Genomic DNA, 15048 nt, shown 5'->3' on the forward strand with positions numbered 1-15048 from the left:
GGACTTAATTAAGGTATAGCCTAGGGGTGGAGAAGTATTTAGAACAGAGACTTTGTAATTGATTGAATGATTGGAAGGTCCTGGGGTGGGGTAGTCCTTGGAGATTATTTAATCACGCTTAGTAAATGCTGTAATTTGAATGATGTCATATTTTGATCTTCTCTGTTCTTGGTTTGTCACTGAATAAAATAGAGAGCACCTATGCTGGTATTTTGAACCTGGGAAGTTGCCTTTCTTTTGGCATTATATTACAGTAGGGTACAATGATGAAGTTCCCACAATCAGTGCAGCTCAGAGTCTGTTTAGCAACAGAAAGGCTTATGCTTGATGAGGATGAAAATGATAGTAAGAGATGGCATTTACATACTGTTTTAAAATTTGCCAAATGATTTACATCATTATCTCATTTGAGCATTACTGTAGTCCTGTGAGGTAGGTGCTATGGGCATTATTAATCATTTCATAGGTGAGGAAGCTGAGGCTTAGAGGTTAAGTGACTTGTTTAAAGTCATATAGGAATCAAATGAGACCAGATTTGAATCCAAGTCTCTCCACTTAAAGACTAGGCTTTTTCTCCAGTACTGTAAATGTGGACATATATACAGGATCGGTATACATAGAGGGAAAGACACCAACAGGCGACAAATGTTCAGGTTGTGTTTTCCAAACAAAGGAGAGGGACTGGGAAAGATGCATGTTTGAAAGTATGTGTAGCAGATGAGGTCTTTTGAGACTTGTTCTGACCCTTGAATGCCATGTTGTATCCAAGGGCATTTTCCAGGAAAGGAAAGGAGTGGTGCTTGAGGATAGGGGCCAGAAAAAGGTTCTGTGGAGAGTAGGCCAGTTGGAACTGCTGAGATCCCGTAATGGATTCTTAGTCCATATCAGTGAGAATCAGGTCAGTGGAGTGAAATCTATAGTGAGTCAGTCAACAAGCATACAAGTACTTAGTATATGCCAGGCACTGTAAGCACTGGGGATACAAAGACAGTAAAAGATAGCACCTGCTCCTTAAGGAGCTTACAGTCTAATGGGAAAAACAATATACAAACAACTATATACAGAATATGTAGAATTGTTGGAGAAAATCAGCTGAGAGAGCATTTAAGGAGATGAGGAAAGGCTTCTTGCAGAGGGTGGGATTTTAGCTGAGACTTGAGGGAAACCAGGAGGCAGAAATGAGGGGGAATCTAGGCATGGGAGATAGCAAATGAAAATGCCTTCAGTCAGGAGAAGTAATGACTCATGTGAGGTAAGTTAGGAAAGGGAAAGGCAAAGTTATAAAGGGCTGTACAAGCCAAACAGAATCCTGGAAACAATAAGGGGCTACTGGATTGCATAGTGGAGTTAATTAACAAAGTCAAACTTTCTTTTTGGAAGAACACTTTGGCAGCTAAATGGAGGTTAGATTGGAGTGAGGAGAGACTTGGATGGGGTGGAGATGACAAGTATTTATTAAGCCCATACTGTTTGCCAAGTACTGTGATAATTGCTTTACAGACATCTCATTAGATCCTCAAAACCACCCTTGGAGGTAGGTGCTATTATTATCCCCATTTTGCTGTTGAGGAAACCAAGGCAGACAGGTTAAGACTTGCCTAGGGTCACATTGATAGGAAATATCTGTGGCTGGATTTGAATTCAGGTCTTCCTCATTCTAGGCCTAGTGTTCTTATGCATTGTACCAGCTAACACCAATAGGCTACTGCAGCTGTCCTGGCCAGAGGTGATGAGGGCCTGCACCACGGTGGCAGTGTCAGAGGAAAGAAGTGGGTATATATGAAAGATGAGTGGCAGGAGATTTGAAATATAGGAATAATTTGACTTTTCCCTCTACCAGTAGTACTTGCTTTCTGATTTTTACATGTCTTCAAATACAGACACATATTTACAAGGAATATTAGTTGTGTTTTTCTTAAAAATTGCCAAAAACTAATAATGATTAGCATGATGCCTTTTTGAAATATTGAGGGACATATAAAACACCAGCATGTTTTATGTACTATAAAGCATGGTTGATGGGAGCAGATGTTTGGAAATCTGGCAAATCCTAGGTAGCTTTTGGGGGCTGATAGTGGAGAAGGAGTTTAGATCTACTTTGCAAAGTGTTGAGTAGTAAATGAGCAGTTGTTTTTAACTTCTTCTCTCTAATGCTGGTGGACAGGGAGAATCTAAGTCTGCACTCATTGCTGAAGAATGTGGTGAAGGCTGAATATCATACCTTCTTTCCCTGGCTTTTTCCAGCTTCCAGACCTTTGCTGGGTCTGGGAAATGTGGAAGGACATCCTCCATATTTTCAGACAAATAATAGAAAGGGCTCCAAATCAAAAGATTAATTCAGTTCTATTTAATAATACATAACATTATTTTAAAAATATACTCATAAAATGGTAGTAACTTTGTTCTTGCCATCACTCACAATTGAACTACCTCTGTTTAAAAAAAATCCCCTTTTCTGACCATAATTTATTTAATTTTCACATTTCCCTTTTCCTTCCCTTACAAAACCCCACTCTTTGCATCATGACTTTCAATACCTTGATCACCCAGTTCTCTCCCAGTCCACTCCCCTACACTCTCATCTTCTCCCCCTCTTGACCCCTTGGTGAGCCAATTCAACTCTACCTTGTCTTCTTCTAGCCTCCTTATCATATGTCTGATTACATCTTAAGCCTCTACCTTGAATCACTCTCATCATTCATCACCTTTGATTCCTCCATGCTTGCTGCTTGCTGAAGGTGGAGAAACTTACACAACCATTTTGACTGGGTCCACTACAGAGTTATATTACATAATCCCAACTGGGCCCTCACTGCTGCTAGGCAATCCTCCTGTACCTGCTTTGACTCACTATTCCATTCTTCTTGGACATACCTGCTTATCCCTCCTCAAACCTTTCTCTACTCTCTCAGCTGAGAACTTTGCCTCATATTTTACTGGAAAAAATTGAAGTCATTCGCTGTGAACTCTCTTTTCTATCCTGTTCCTCATCTCCTGTTACACAGGTGCCTTCTGCCACTATTATTTTCAATCTCTCCCTTTCCACTGGCTCATTTCCTACTGCCTACAAACATGCATGCCCATGTGTCCCTGTCTTGAAAAAATACCCTCCTTTGATTCTTCTATCACCACTAGCTGTGGTCCTTTATCTCTTTGGCCCTTTGTAGGTAAGCTCCTCAAATGGGCATCTACGATAAGTGTCTCTACTTTCTGTCTTCTTACTCTATTCTTAACCCCTTATAATCTGACTTCCCCTTATTATTCCACTGAAACTGGTCTCTCCCAAGTTACTTAATGGCTAAATACAACATCCTTTTCTCAGTTCTCATTTTCCTTGACCACTCTGTAGCCTTTGTCACTGTTCATCCCTCTCTCTTTGATACACTCTTTTCTCTAAGTTTTCAGGACACCACCCTGTCCTCTTACCTCGGTTCTATCCTGGGTCCTCTTTTCTTCCCTCCTTTGTACTGCTTTTCTTGCATTTAATTGCCATCTCTATGCTGTTGATTCTCAAATGAACCCATCCAACCCCAACTTCTTAGCTGACCTCCAATCTTAAATCTCCAGTTGCCTTTCAGACATTGCAAACTGGATGTGCCGTAGACAGCTTACATTATACGTGTCCAAAACTGAACACATTATCTTTCTTCCTAAACCCTCTCCCCTTCCTACCTTCTACAGATTACTGTAGAGGGAAATATCATCCTCCCAGTTACTCAGGCCTATAACTTATGAATCATCCTGGATTTTTCACTATCTCCCATCCACCTTAATATCCAGTCTATTTCAAAGGCCTGTGCTACATCTCTCAAATGTGCCCCCCTTCTGTCCTTTAGCACTGCTACCCCTCTAGTGCAGGGCCTTATCCCCTCACACCTGGACTATCACAATAACCTGCTGGTGAGTCTGCCTGCCTCTGTTCAGCCACCCAAAAGGATTTTCCTAAAGTGCAGGTTTGATCATCTCACCCCCTTACTCAATAAACTCCAGTGGCTCCCTGTTATTCTGTTTGGCATTCAAAGCCCTTCATAACCAAACCTCCTCCTACTTGTCCAGTCTTTCTGGCTTCTTTAAGTCCTGACTAAAAATCTTACCTCCTGCAGGATTTTTTCCCAACCCTTTTTAATTTGAGTGTTTTCCTTCTGTTTCCTATTTTCCTGTCCATAGCTTGCTTTATACATATTTATTTGCTTATTGTCCTCCCCATTAGATTGTGAACTCCTTTAAGGCAAGGACTATTTTTTGCTTCTTTTGTATCCCCAGTGCTTATTAGCACAGTGGCTGGCACATAGTAAGTGCTTAATAAATGTTTTGGATTGATTAAGCACTTTTATGCAGAGCATACTGCTAAATCTACTTTGAGGAAAATAAGGTTTAGACAAGTCCTAGCAGTTAAGAAACTTAGTAGTTGTAGGAAGCATGCGCAGTTAACTAATGATAAAAAATAAATCCTTTGGAAAGCCGCAAAGCAATGTGCCTTGTGAGGTCAGAGGAGGAAAAGGTCATAAATTTGGGGAGTGGAATCAGAGAAGACTTCCTGGAACAGTATTTCAGTTGGGTTTTTAAACCATGGTTAAACATTCCCTGGGAAAAGGAGAGGACTCTGTGGCTGTGAGCAGCAGAGGCACAAAAGTACAGGGTGTGTGTTTGGCAGCAGCCTGGTATGTGGAAAGTGGAGTTGTCTCGGCCTGGGGTGCAGGGGAGACTGGACAGCTGAATACAGAGATGTTACATACCGCGAAAAGCGGCATGGTCATATCTGCCCCTTAGGAAAAGTGGCTTTTGATTATTGTGTAAAGGGATAGATTTTGGCTTCACATTGGGGAAATTGAATACCACTGATGAAATGGTGCAGCCACAGTGAAGTGGGGGGGAGCACTGAGAAATGATAAGTTTTATTTGGGAATTGTTTTAGGCTCAGTGGGATATCCAGGTGGAGGAATAGTCATTTAGAATGCTGACTAGTCTAATATGGAGAGGTGGCTTGGGTACAGTGGTATGAGGCTGACTTGGAGTTGAGGACCTCCTAGCCTTACACGCCATTGCTTGGGCTTATGCCCTGGGTGGTCTACAGCAAGTCAGTGCGTCTCTCTGAGCCTCAGTTTCCTCATCTCTAAAATGAGGGGGTTGGGCTAGGTGTCCTCTGAGATCCCCTCCAGATCTATAAGCCTATGATCCTTGTGCCTGGCAGTCCAGATTCTGTGGGCCTTGTTGGAGGGGGAGAGGGAGTGAGGGAGTTGGAGGAAGCAATAATTAGGTCCAGTTTTTAATGATGCTCGTTTAGTGTGGAAAGTATTAATGATTTTACCTAGTGCTTTGTAGTTTGCAAAATGCTTTACATACCTCAACAAAGTAGAGCTTTTAGCTTCCTCTAAAGCACGGTCCAGGTGCTTCCAGGCACCTACATATATGTAAATAAGGCCTTTCAGGACCCTTTTCCTCCCCTACACTCTAGTTATTAACATTTTCTCCTGTTTGAAATTGTTTTCATTGTATTTACTTGTGTACTTACTATCAGTGAGTAGAATATAAGCTCCATGAGATCAGATACTGTTTGATTCTTGTCTTTGTAATCCTAGTGCCTAGCACAGTGCATTGTACATAGTAGGCACGTCATAAGTATTTATTAAATTGAATTTGTCTCATTTGATCTTTTTTTTTTTGGAGGGTAATTGGGGTTAAGTGATTTGCCCAAAGTCACACTGCTAGTAATTGTGTCAAGTGTCTGAGGCCGGATTTGAACTCAGGTCCTCCTGACTCCAGGGCCAGTGCTCTATTCACTTTGCCACCTAGCTGCCCCCATTTTATCTTTATAACCATGCTGTGAGACAGGAGAAGCAGTGATCCTTGTTATCCTAATTTTACAGATAAGGAAACTGAGGTTCATGAAAGTGAAGTGATTTCACAGCTAAGAAGTGACTGAATCACAACCCAGGTTAGTCCAGGTCTAGGAATTTCTTCACTCCGGCACAGCTACCTTTCAGTGAGTGAGTGTCTTTTCTAAATTCCTATCCTGTTATTCTGATGAATAACAAAAAGACCAGTGATAGTGTATTTGAGCTGAAATTTATAAGACCATTTCTTTATTACCTTGACCCTGGCAAAGTTACTTAACCTCCTTCTGCCTCTATTCTCTCATCTGTGAAATGGGGATAATAGCACCAATATCCTAAAGTCATTGTAATGATGAGATAATATTTAAGTACTTTGCAATCTTTAAAGTGCTACATAAATGCTGGCTACAACAATAATTATTATTATTACTACCACTTTTTGAGGTAGATAGTTCCTATTTTAGTGATTATTAATTTTGTTGCTACTTTTTATTCTTTATAAAGCTGTTAGCAAGGTATCTAAAATCATAGACTTTTAAAAATAAATTTTTGTTAATGTCTTTTGTTTTTGCATTGCCTCCATTTCTCCTAATTCCTCCTCTCGCAGAGAGTCATCTCATGCAACAGATAATATTTTTTTAAACAAAAAAAGGAAGAAGAGGGGAAAATTAGCAAAACTGATGAACACATTGACAAAAGCTGAAAATAAACGCTGTATTTCATACCCATAGCTTCCCATTTCTGCAAAAGAATATAGGAAAGGTTTTTTTCTCATACCTCTTTTTTTTTTTTTTTTAAATAAGCAATGGGGTTAAGTAACTTGCTCAAGGTTACATGGCCAGTTATTTCTGGGTGTGGTGCTAAGTATCTGAGCCCAGATTTGATCCCAGGTCATCCTGACTCTAGGGCTGGTGTTCTTACTCGCTGAGCCACTTGGCCACCCCTAAGCAGTTGGGGTTAAGTAACTTGCTCAAGGTTACACAGCCAGTTATTTCTGGGTGTGGTGCTAAGTGTCTGAGCCTGGATTCGATCCCTGACACTGGGGCCAGTGCTCTTACTCGCTGTGCCACCTGGCCACCCCCATACCTCTTTCTTAAACTACAGCACAGTGACTACAAAAACCACAAAACAATTGAAAATGAATGTTGCAAAAATCCAGAAAAAGAACATAGCCGCTTCACAATTGGAAGGTGAACTAGCCCCCTCCTCACCCTGTACAAGAATTCTTTCTTCAACATCCCCACCACCTGGCCACCTCTAGTGACAGGATCCCCTCACTGCTTTTTAAAGTCAGTCCATTGTCAGTCCAGTTAGGTAGCTCTCCTTCCTTGTTAAGTTCTTTCCGTGGAGCCAAACTATCTGCCCTGTGTGATGACCACTCAGTGGTGCAAGTCCTCTTTTCCATAAGACCGTCATGCATTGGGAATAGACAGTGTTTCATTCATTGTATTTTTATCCCAAGTCCCTCGAATTGTGCATGGCACCTTGGTCTTTAATAAATCTTGGTGGTGCAGTGGACTTGGGAGTTAGGAAAACCTAAATTCAAAACCAGCCCCAAGACATTTCCAGGCCATGTGACTCAAGGTAAGTCACTTAACCTCTGTCTGTCTGAGTTTTCCCAACTGTAGGATAGGGACAATAATCGCACCCCCCTCAGAGGGTTGTTGTGGGGATCAGATGAAGTGATATTTGTGAAGTGCTCATCAGAGTGCCTGGCACATAGTAGGTGCTTAATAAATGTTCCCTCCCCCTTGCTGTCATGTATTTAAAGACTGTGACCACTTCTCTTTTTCAGTTCAATTATCCCTTATTATTTCAGCTTACATGACATAGTTTTCAGTCCTTTCACCAGAGTAACTCAAGTTTCTTTAGAAATTTTGAGATTAACAAAGTACTTTCTTCACAAAAGCCTAATACTACCCCCATTTTGTAGATAAAGTAACTGAGGCTCAAAGAAGTTCCCACAGCTGGTGTCAGTGTTGGATTGGAACCCAGTTATTCTTACTCTAAGACTACTACTATTTCCACTATATCACACGTCTCAAAAAAAAGGATAGAAGAGAAAAATCTCGTTTATATGATCTGAATGATTCTTTAAAGTTTACAGTGATATCATCCTACTATGATTGATGAATGCTTTATTCTGACTGGCCCCTGCCCCCCCCCCCCCCCCCCCTTTTTTTTTTTTTTTGCCATTAAGGCCCTTGGAAGGTCTATTCTTCACTTTACTTATTAACATTTAAAAAAAATAAATTTGATTTTCAATTATTAAGTATTTAATTTTTCTCTTTTCTATCTCCCTTCAGAGAGGGAAAAGAGAAAAACAGAGCCCTTGTAAAAAATAAGCAGAGTCAAGCAAAACAAACTCCCATGTTGACCATATCCAGGAACGTATGTCATTGTGTGTATTGGTCCATTATCTCTCCGCTAGGTGAAGAGCATTCTTCATCATCTGCCCCCTGGAATCATTGTAAACATTGCATTGATGAGAATTCTTAAGTCTTCAAAATTGCTTGTTTTTATAATGTTGAATGTTAGCACATGACGGTTCTCCTGGTTATATGCACACTCACTTCACTATACATACATCCATATAAAGCCTTCTGAGTTTTTCTGAAGCCTTCTCTTCATTTTTTATATAAAGTAGTATTATATTCCATGCTTAATAAGAGTAAGTCTTTAACAAGACACTAAGAATTTGGTTTTCTTTGTATTTATAAGTTTTTCTTGGTGGGGGGGAGGAGGGAAACAACACAACAGAGTAGTTGGTGAAATGGCCAGCTACAATCAGCTGGCCTTGGTTTCAACACCTGCCTTAATCTCTTAAAGAGAAAGATGATGGCGTTTTCTGAGGACAAAGGAGGGAATTTTCTAAGGGACCTGGTCTTCTTCAGCCAAGTGAATAACAAATGTAGTTTGCACTTCTCTTTTTACCTACCACCACTGGAATGGCCAGACAGCTGCAGTCATTTTTACTCTTAGGATAGTCCATTTACAGTTTGATCGGAGGCGACTTGGGGAGCTATTAATGGCCTCTGTTATTATAGGGATGTCAAGGTTCTGTAGAAGCATTAGTGGAATTATGTATAGCTGAAAGGTTTTTGTTTAATTTATGCATCTTGACTTTAACCATGTTGAGGCATCACCCAGATGCCAACTGTATTACTTAGAGCTCCTAACGCTTGAGTAGTTATAGACTGCATAGGACTATACCTGAAATGGGTAAACACATTTCATCTTCAGAACACCCAGAGCAAGCTAGAGAAGTATATCTGTCAAATGATTAATGAAAACCAATCTTGCTGCCTACATTTGCAGGTTTGGGGAGGAAAGAGATTATTACTGAATCAAAGTCTTAAGTAGGCTGCCTATTCTTAACCAATCAATAACATTTTATATTACCCTCTCTTAAATATATATGTGTGTGTATTCCATTAGAATATAATGTACTTTTCATAGTGCATATCTGATTTTAGTTCTGTTCTGTGGACTTAAAGCAATGCTGTCATTTATTGAAGTCCCTTTTACCTTGTATCGTCTTCCTTTTTTGGCCCTCCTACAAGGAATCATGGAATGATCCTAATTCAATCCATATTTTACAGATGAGGATGGTGAAGTTTAGTCAGGTAAGGGAGTCAAACCCAGGTCTTTTGACTCTAAATAAACCCAGTTCCTTTCCCCACTATACCATATTATTATTTCAGCATTCCTATTCCGACAGTTTTGTGGCAGTATTTCAGAGTATATAAAGTCCTTTGTCATGGTGCTGATCTACAATTTATAAGTCTTTCATAGTTATTAGGGCAAGTACTTAAAGATTATGCATGTATGTAGCTTTTGAAAGAAATTAGAAACTTGATGTTCAGTCGGGTCTGACTCTCTTTGACTTCATTTGGGATTTTCTTGGCAAAGATACTGGAGTATTTTCCTGTTTCCTTCTCCAGCTCATTTTACAGATGAGGAAACTGAGGCAAACACAGTTAAGTGATTTGTCCAGGGTCACATAGATAGTAAGTGTCTGAGGCCAGATTTGAACTGAGGAAGTTGAGTCTTTCTGAATTCAGACCCTGCCCTCTATCTACCGCACCACTTAGCTGCCCATAAACTTAATAACTGTCAACAAAAAACAAAAATGATACACACACACACACCCATATTTAGCAAGGCAGAACTAAATGAATTCACAACCAACAAATAGCATACTTTTGTTTTGTGGCTCTCTAAGCCTACCCTAAAATTCTGGACTGTTTTTTTTTTTTTCCATTTTAAATATAGTTGGACTCAGTCCCTATGGTTTTGGTTCTGCTGATTTTACTCTGTTTACTTCATATAAGTCTTTTCATATTTCTTCATATGTTTTATCATTGAAGTTTTATGACGTTGATTATATTAATGCATCATAATTCAGTCATTAGATATAGTTTCCAGTTATTTATTGTAACAGAGCAGCTTTGAATATTTTTGTACAGAAAGCTCCTTTTTTTCCTTTTAAGCTCTGTTTTAGGGATAATCTTAGCAATGGAATTGCTGAGTCAAAAGGTTTGTGACTCTTAGTGTATATTGCTGTATTGCTATCCAAAATATTTACACAATCCCGTGGTCCTCCCAACAGCGTATTCTGGTCTCTGTTTTCTCATGACCCACCTTTGGACCTTTTTATTTTTAAAAAATATTTTTGCCATTCTTGTAAGTGTAACGGTGATATGATAAGGTCATCATAATTTGTATTTGCACTTTAAAACAAGACGAAAACCAATTAATACATTTCTTTATAATAGTTTACACTTAAAAATGAATGTCTTTGTCCATATATAAGCTTATTAGTTACTCTTACTGTCTCTGTCCTTTGTCCATCTCTATGTTTGTGTGTATATTTTTCCTTTTATATAATCATACTGTACAGGCTGTCCTTGTTGTTTTCTTTTCATATTGCTTCATATAAATCCACGTTTCTTTATGGTCCTTGTAGTCATTCTGTTTAATGGCACAAAGTTGAACTGTTCTTTGTCCTGATGAGACCACACAGAAACATATGGACAAGTTACACTCTGCCCAGAGGAGGACAACTGAATTGGAAAAAGGGCTGGAGGATTGCAAGGATTGGAACTAGAAATGTTTAACCTAGAGAGCAGATTTAGGGCGATTGTGATCCTTGTCTTCAAGTGTTTGAAGGGCTGTTAGAGGGATTAGACTGAACATGCCACCTCCGGCCTCCTTTGCCGAGGATGCCCCCCATGTATGTAAAGGTTGATTTTTTTTTACCTCTCCCTTGTGGGATTCCTAGCTCCCTTCAGGGACACTCCCCCTCTTACAAGGCCTCTTCAGCTCCCCACCAATTCCAAAATAGCTCTGTGTATATTTTGTATTTGCTTAGCCTGTAGAATGTATACTTTGAGGCTAAGAACTGTTTCCTTTTTATCTTTGTGCCCTGGCATGCGGTCCATAGTTTTGCCTGTTGAATTGAATTGCTTGGCCTCAGAGGGGAGCAAAGGGTTGGACTTTGCAAAGAGCCAGATTTAGGTTGGATCTAAAGAAATCTTCCCAACAATTAAAACTATTTAGAAGAGAAATGTGCTCACATTCCCCTTATAGGAGAACTTTAAGCAAAAGTTGGATGACCACTTGAGTATTTATGTTTTATCAGGAATCCTCTTTCAAGTACAGGTGATTCTTTGATATACCAGTTTATTAAGCTGTTCAGCTGTTGGTCATTTAGGTTGTTTATAGCGTTATGATTACAAATAATGTTGTTACATGTCTCAAACAGTTTTTTCCACTTTATAACATTATGGTTAGGATATATTCTCAATAATTTCATTATCGGGTCAGAATGATTGTTGTTATGAATCTTGTTGTGTACTGCCGGATTTCCCTCCAAAAATTGAATCACTTTGTAGCTCTACTAGAGCAGCTTGTTTGGTTCTTTTACCCCCCCCCCCCCACACACACACTGAATTTTGTCACTTTTCACTATTACTGCCACTTTGATAAATGTGGACTAGTATCTTGGTTATTTTGTTTTGATTACTCATAAGACTATACTTTCTTTTTGTAACAGTGTCCTCTTTTGTAAATCGGTTCGTATCCTTTGACAAATGAGTTAACAGGTCCAAAGGGTTTTTATTAACCTTGGAGCGCGTTGTAAATGCTGGCTCTCAGTAATATTAACTACCTATTCCGTAAGAGAATTGGGTGGTGTTCTTGCATGTGTCTCTGTTCCTTACTGATTTTAGAAGCTAAGTTTTAGGCGCTGCCTCTGGGCATCCCAGGTGGTCTTTGTAGAGCAGCTCTGGGCATCCTCGTAGCTGCTCTTCCTCTTCATAGCAGAGGTCGGTCGGGCAGGCGGTGGCCCGGAGGCAGCCCAGTGCTTCTGCTGCGGCTTTCGGGGTCCTCTGCCTCTCCAGAGTTTGCCTTCTCCTGTCTATAGTTAAAACTGCGAGCGTAGTTCCCACAGTAACTTTCCGACGTGAGCCTGCTGGCTTCTTGTATAAACTACCCGAGGAGACTAATGCTGTCATACAGACGTCTTTGGCAGCCAATCAGAGGCAGCGAAATTATCTTCAATTTTTTAAATGGAACTCTGACGGCCAATGAGCAGCGCCCGGGCTGGGTGAAGTACCCACCCCGCTGTATAATTACGAGAAAAGCCCTGCCGCGGCCTGTGTCGCCCCTCGGGGCCGCGCCCGGGGCTGCGGCGCCGGTGCTGGGCGGCTTGGCCAGCAGCCCCGCGGCGCCGCCGGGGGCCGCTCGGCTTCGGCCCCCGCCGCTGACCCCTGCTCTGCTTCTCAAGGTAACTTTAAAACAGGAAGTGTCCGAAGGAGGGCCCTGATGACGCGCAGGAGCCAATGGCGGCGGCGCGGCCGTCGCCGAGAGGGCGGCGCGGCCAATGAGGCGGCCGGAGGCGAGGCTCGGTGTCAAATAGCAGGATAGATTGAATGCCTTTGCCTGTTAAAGTGGAAGGAGGCTGCAGGGCTCCGGCGGAGGCCGCCTCGGAGTTTTTCACTGAGGCAGGGGTCAGCTGAAAGACAAAGAAAAATGGCGAATAGTTCGGTGGGGGGGCCGCGGTTCGCCCTCGCCCCAGAATGGACCTTCCCAGCTCCTGGCTCGGCATCTCCAGCGCCTTTTGTTTCCTCCGTCCTTGGGGGGGAGGGCTAGCAGTGACTTAATTTCTCCCTGTCCGAGGAGAGATATAAATAGCTCCATGTAAAATTAATGCAGTTCCCGGTAAGTTTCCTTCTTTGTTTTCTGTTGAAATGATCGAAACTGTTTTGGCCTCGCCGAGTGTAGACAAGTTGCACTGTTTCAGAAAATGGCCCCTTTGCATTCCGTGCATACTTCCCGGCGCACCTCCAGCCCCTGGCTCCTCGGTGGAGCTCCTGCATGCCCTTCAGGGGGGATGGGGGTGGTGGAGTAGTGGTGGCTTTTTAATTAAAAAAAAAAATTTTTTTTTTGCCTAGTTCTGTGTGAAGAGCTGGTCCCTGAAGAAAGGTTAATCATTTCCCCAGGAAACAGCAGCCAAACACTTTAACTCTGCCTTGGGCAAACCAGGCTCAAGAATTAGCTGAACTATTTTCCAAATAATGTTCCTTTGTTCCAGTGTGAGGAAGCTTTACATATGCCTTAGAATAGCCTGGATCTCCAGAGAGGGTTATTGCCGAAGGTGAGATGTCCTGGAGCTCTCCAAGCCTTTTTGTTTTCAGACTGGGAAGAGGCTGTTCTGAATTTGGAGGAAAAAATAGCATTCCCCTTAGGCTTTAGGGTGTCTTGGTGAAGGCCTTGAATTCACCAAGGGAAATTCTTCCATAACTTTGTTTTAACCCACCTGTCCCTAGTTCTTACAGCCACTAGTAAATCTAAGTGACAGTGTTACCTATTTTATACACATTGACACCTCGACACATGCACTTCTCTGCTGTATCTCTAGTAACTGAATTTGATACATTTCTCTCATCTTTCTCTCGCCCTCCCCCCCCCCCCCCCCCCTCCCCCCGCCCAATTTTACACATTTCTGGACAGGGTCTTTATATGGTACGAACTAGATTTTATGATTTTTCTGGTGACTTAGAAAGTTGAGTCTAAGCAATTCAGTCTCTTGTCCTTGCAGATGCTAATAGTTTTTGACTGTGAGGGGATGTGAAGCCATTGCAAGTTGCTAAATCTCACCAACTAGTTCTTGTGGATAATGAAATCTTCCATCCTTTGTACAAACATTCACAAAATACTTGATAAATACAAGCAATCTTTTGTTTTCTTATTTGCAAATAAGGAATGAAGGTCACTGGAACATGCCTGCAGTAGAGCAGTCATTACAAGAAGCTGAACACCAGCAAGGACAGTCCCAAGAGAGGGAAGGAGCAGGCCTGTGCAGTTGTCAGGGGCTGGTGGGGGCATTCCCCCTCCTTGATGTCAAGGACTTAGCTAGAAGGAAAGACCTGGGTTTGGATTTGGGGCATCTATGGTTGGAATAGCAGTGCCATCAAAGTTGCTGGAAGCAGGCCTCAGACGTTAGTAAGAGTGACCTTGAAATACTGCTGCTGGAGTTTAAAGCATGAAGGACAAAGTTTGTTTATACAGCTTTGGATTGAAAAGCTGGATTAAAGATGAAAAGAGATGGAGGGGACTTGGGATGTTTGGATGGGAGGGTTAGTGGGAATAGATTATAGATTCAAATTAGAATTCCAAGTCAGACAACCCTGTTATGCTTTCAGTCTCTCCTCACTTCTCTCCCCCTACCCTCATTAAAAAGAAAGTCTAAAACTGTTATGATACTTGAGTGAACTGCCTAATAACATAGATTCATTCTTCTTAATCTATAGAGGTTTTGGCCCTGAAAGATATTTTAAGAGTTCAGAGTAGTTTTGTTTATGAAACTTCTTTTGGGGAGTTTGGAATGCTTAAACTTCACTTTAGAAAATGGCCATTCTGGGAAATTAAGTAGGCACTTGGAAACGATTCGATTTTACCAGGGAGGACCTGAAAGTTAATTTTTTTTTTCTTTTAGCAGTCACTGATCTGCATGTTACCAGCTACTCCATATTGTATTTATGATTTTTAAACCAGTTGTCGATACTGGCAAGTGTGTTGTTAACTGGAAAGCACAAGAGCCTTGGAGTTGTGGGGTCTATTCTAACTCCATCCAGCAGAAGTCCAGAACTGTACAGGGAAGGTGTAGCAGCAAGCACCCCAAGCGTCCTCAGGGTTTGCTGCTACCACA

General features: G+C 41.4%; 1 protein-coding gene across 12 annotated transcripts in view; it reads left to right on the forward strand.

Annotated features, from left to right (window-relative positions):
• NFYC (nuclear transcription factor Y subunit gamma) overlaps positions 1-15048 on the forward strand; it is a 94959-nt gene that overhangs the window by 16505 nt on the left and 63406 nt on the right. For 2 of the 12 annotated variants that reach the window (XM_069068068.1, XM_069068074.1), the window contains exons 1-2: positions 12674-13058; positions 14836-15000. The exons of 4 other annotated variants lie outside the window; for them this stretch is intronic. The gene's annotated coding sequence lies outside the window, so the exon portion shown is untranslated. Of the gene's footprint in view, positions 1-12670; positions 13059-14835; positions 15001-15048 lie in introns of those variants that run through there. 6 more of the 12 variants (XM_069068069.1, XM_069068071.1, XM_069068070.1 and 3 more) reach the window with 4 other exon arrangements.

This window comes from Petaurus breviceps, unplaced genomic scaffold, assembly GCF_028583685.1.
Source record: "Petaurus breviceps papuanus isolate PSGF00001 unplaced genomic scaffold, PetGlider_PUasm1.0 90760, whole genome shotgun sequence".
NCBI classification, from domain to species: Eukaryota; Metazoa; Chordata; class Mammalia; order Diprotodontia; family Petauridae; genus Petaurus; species Petaurus breviceps.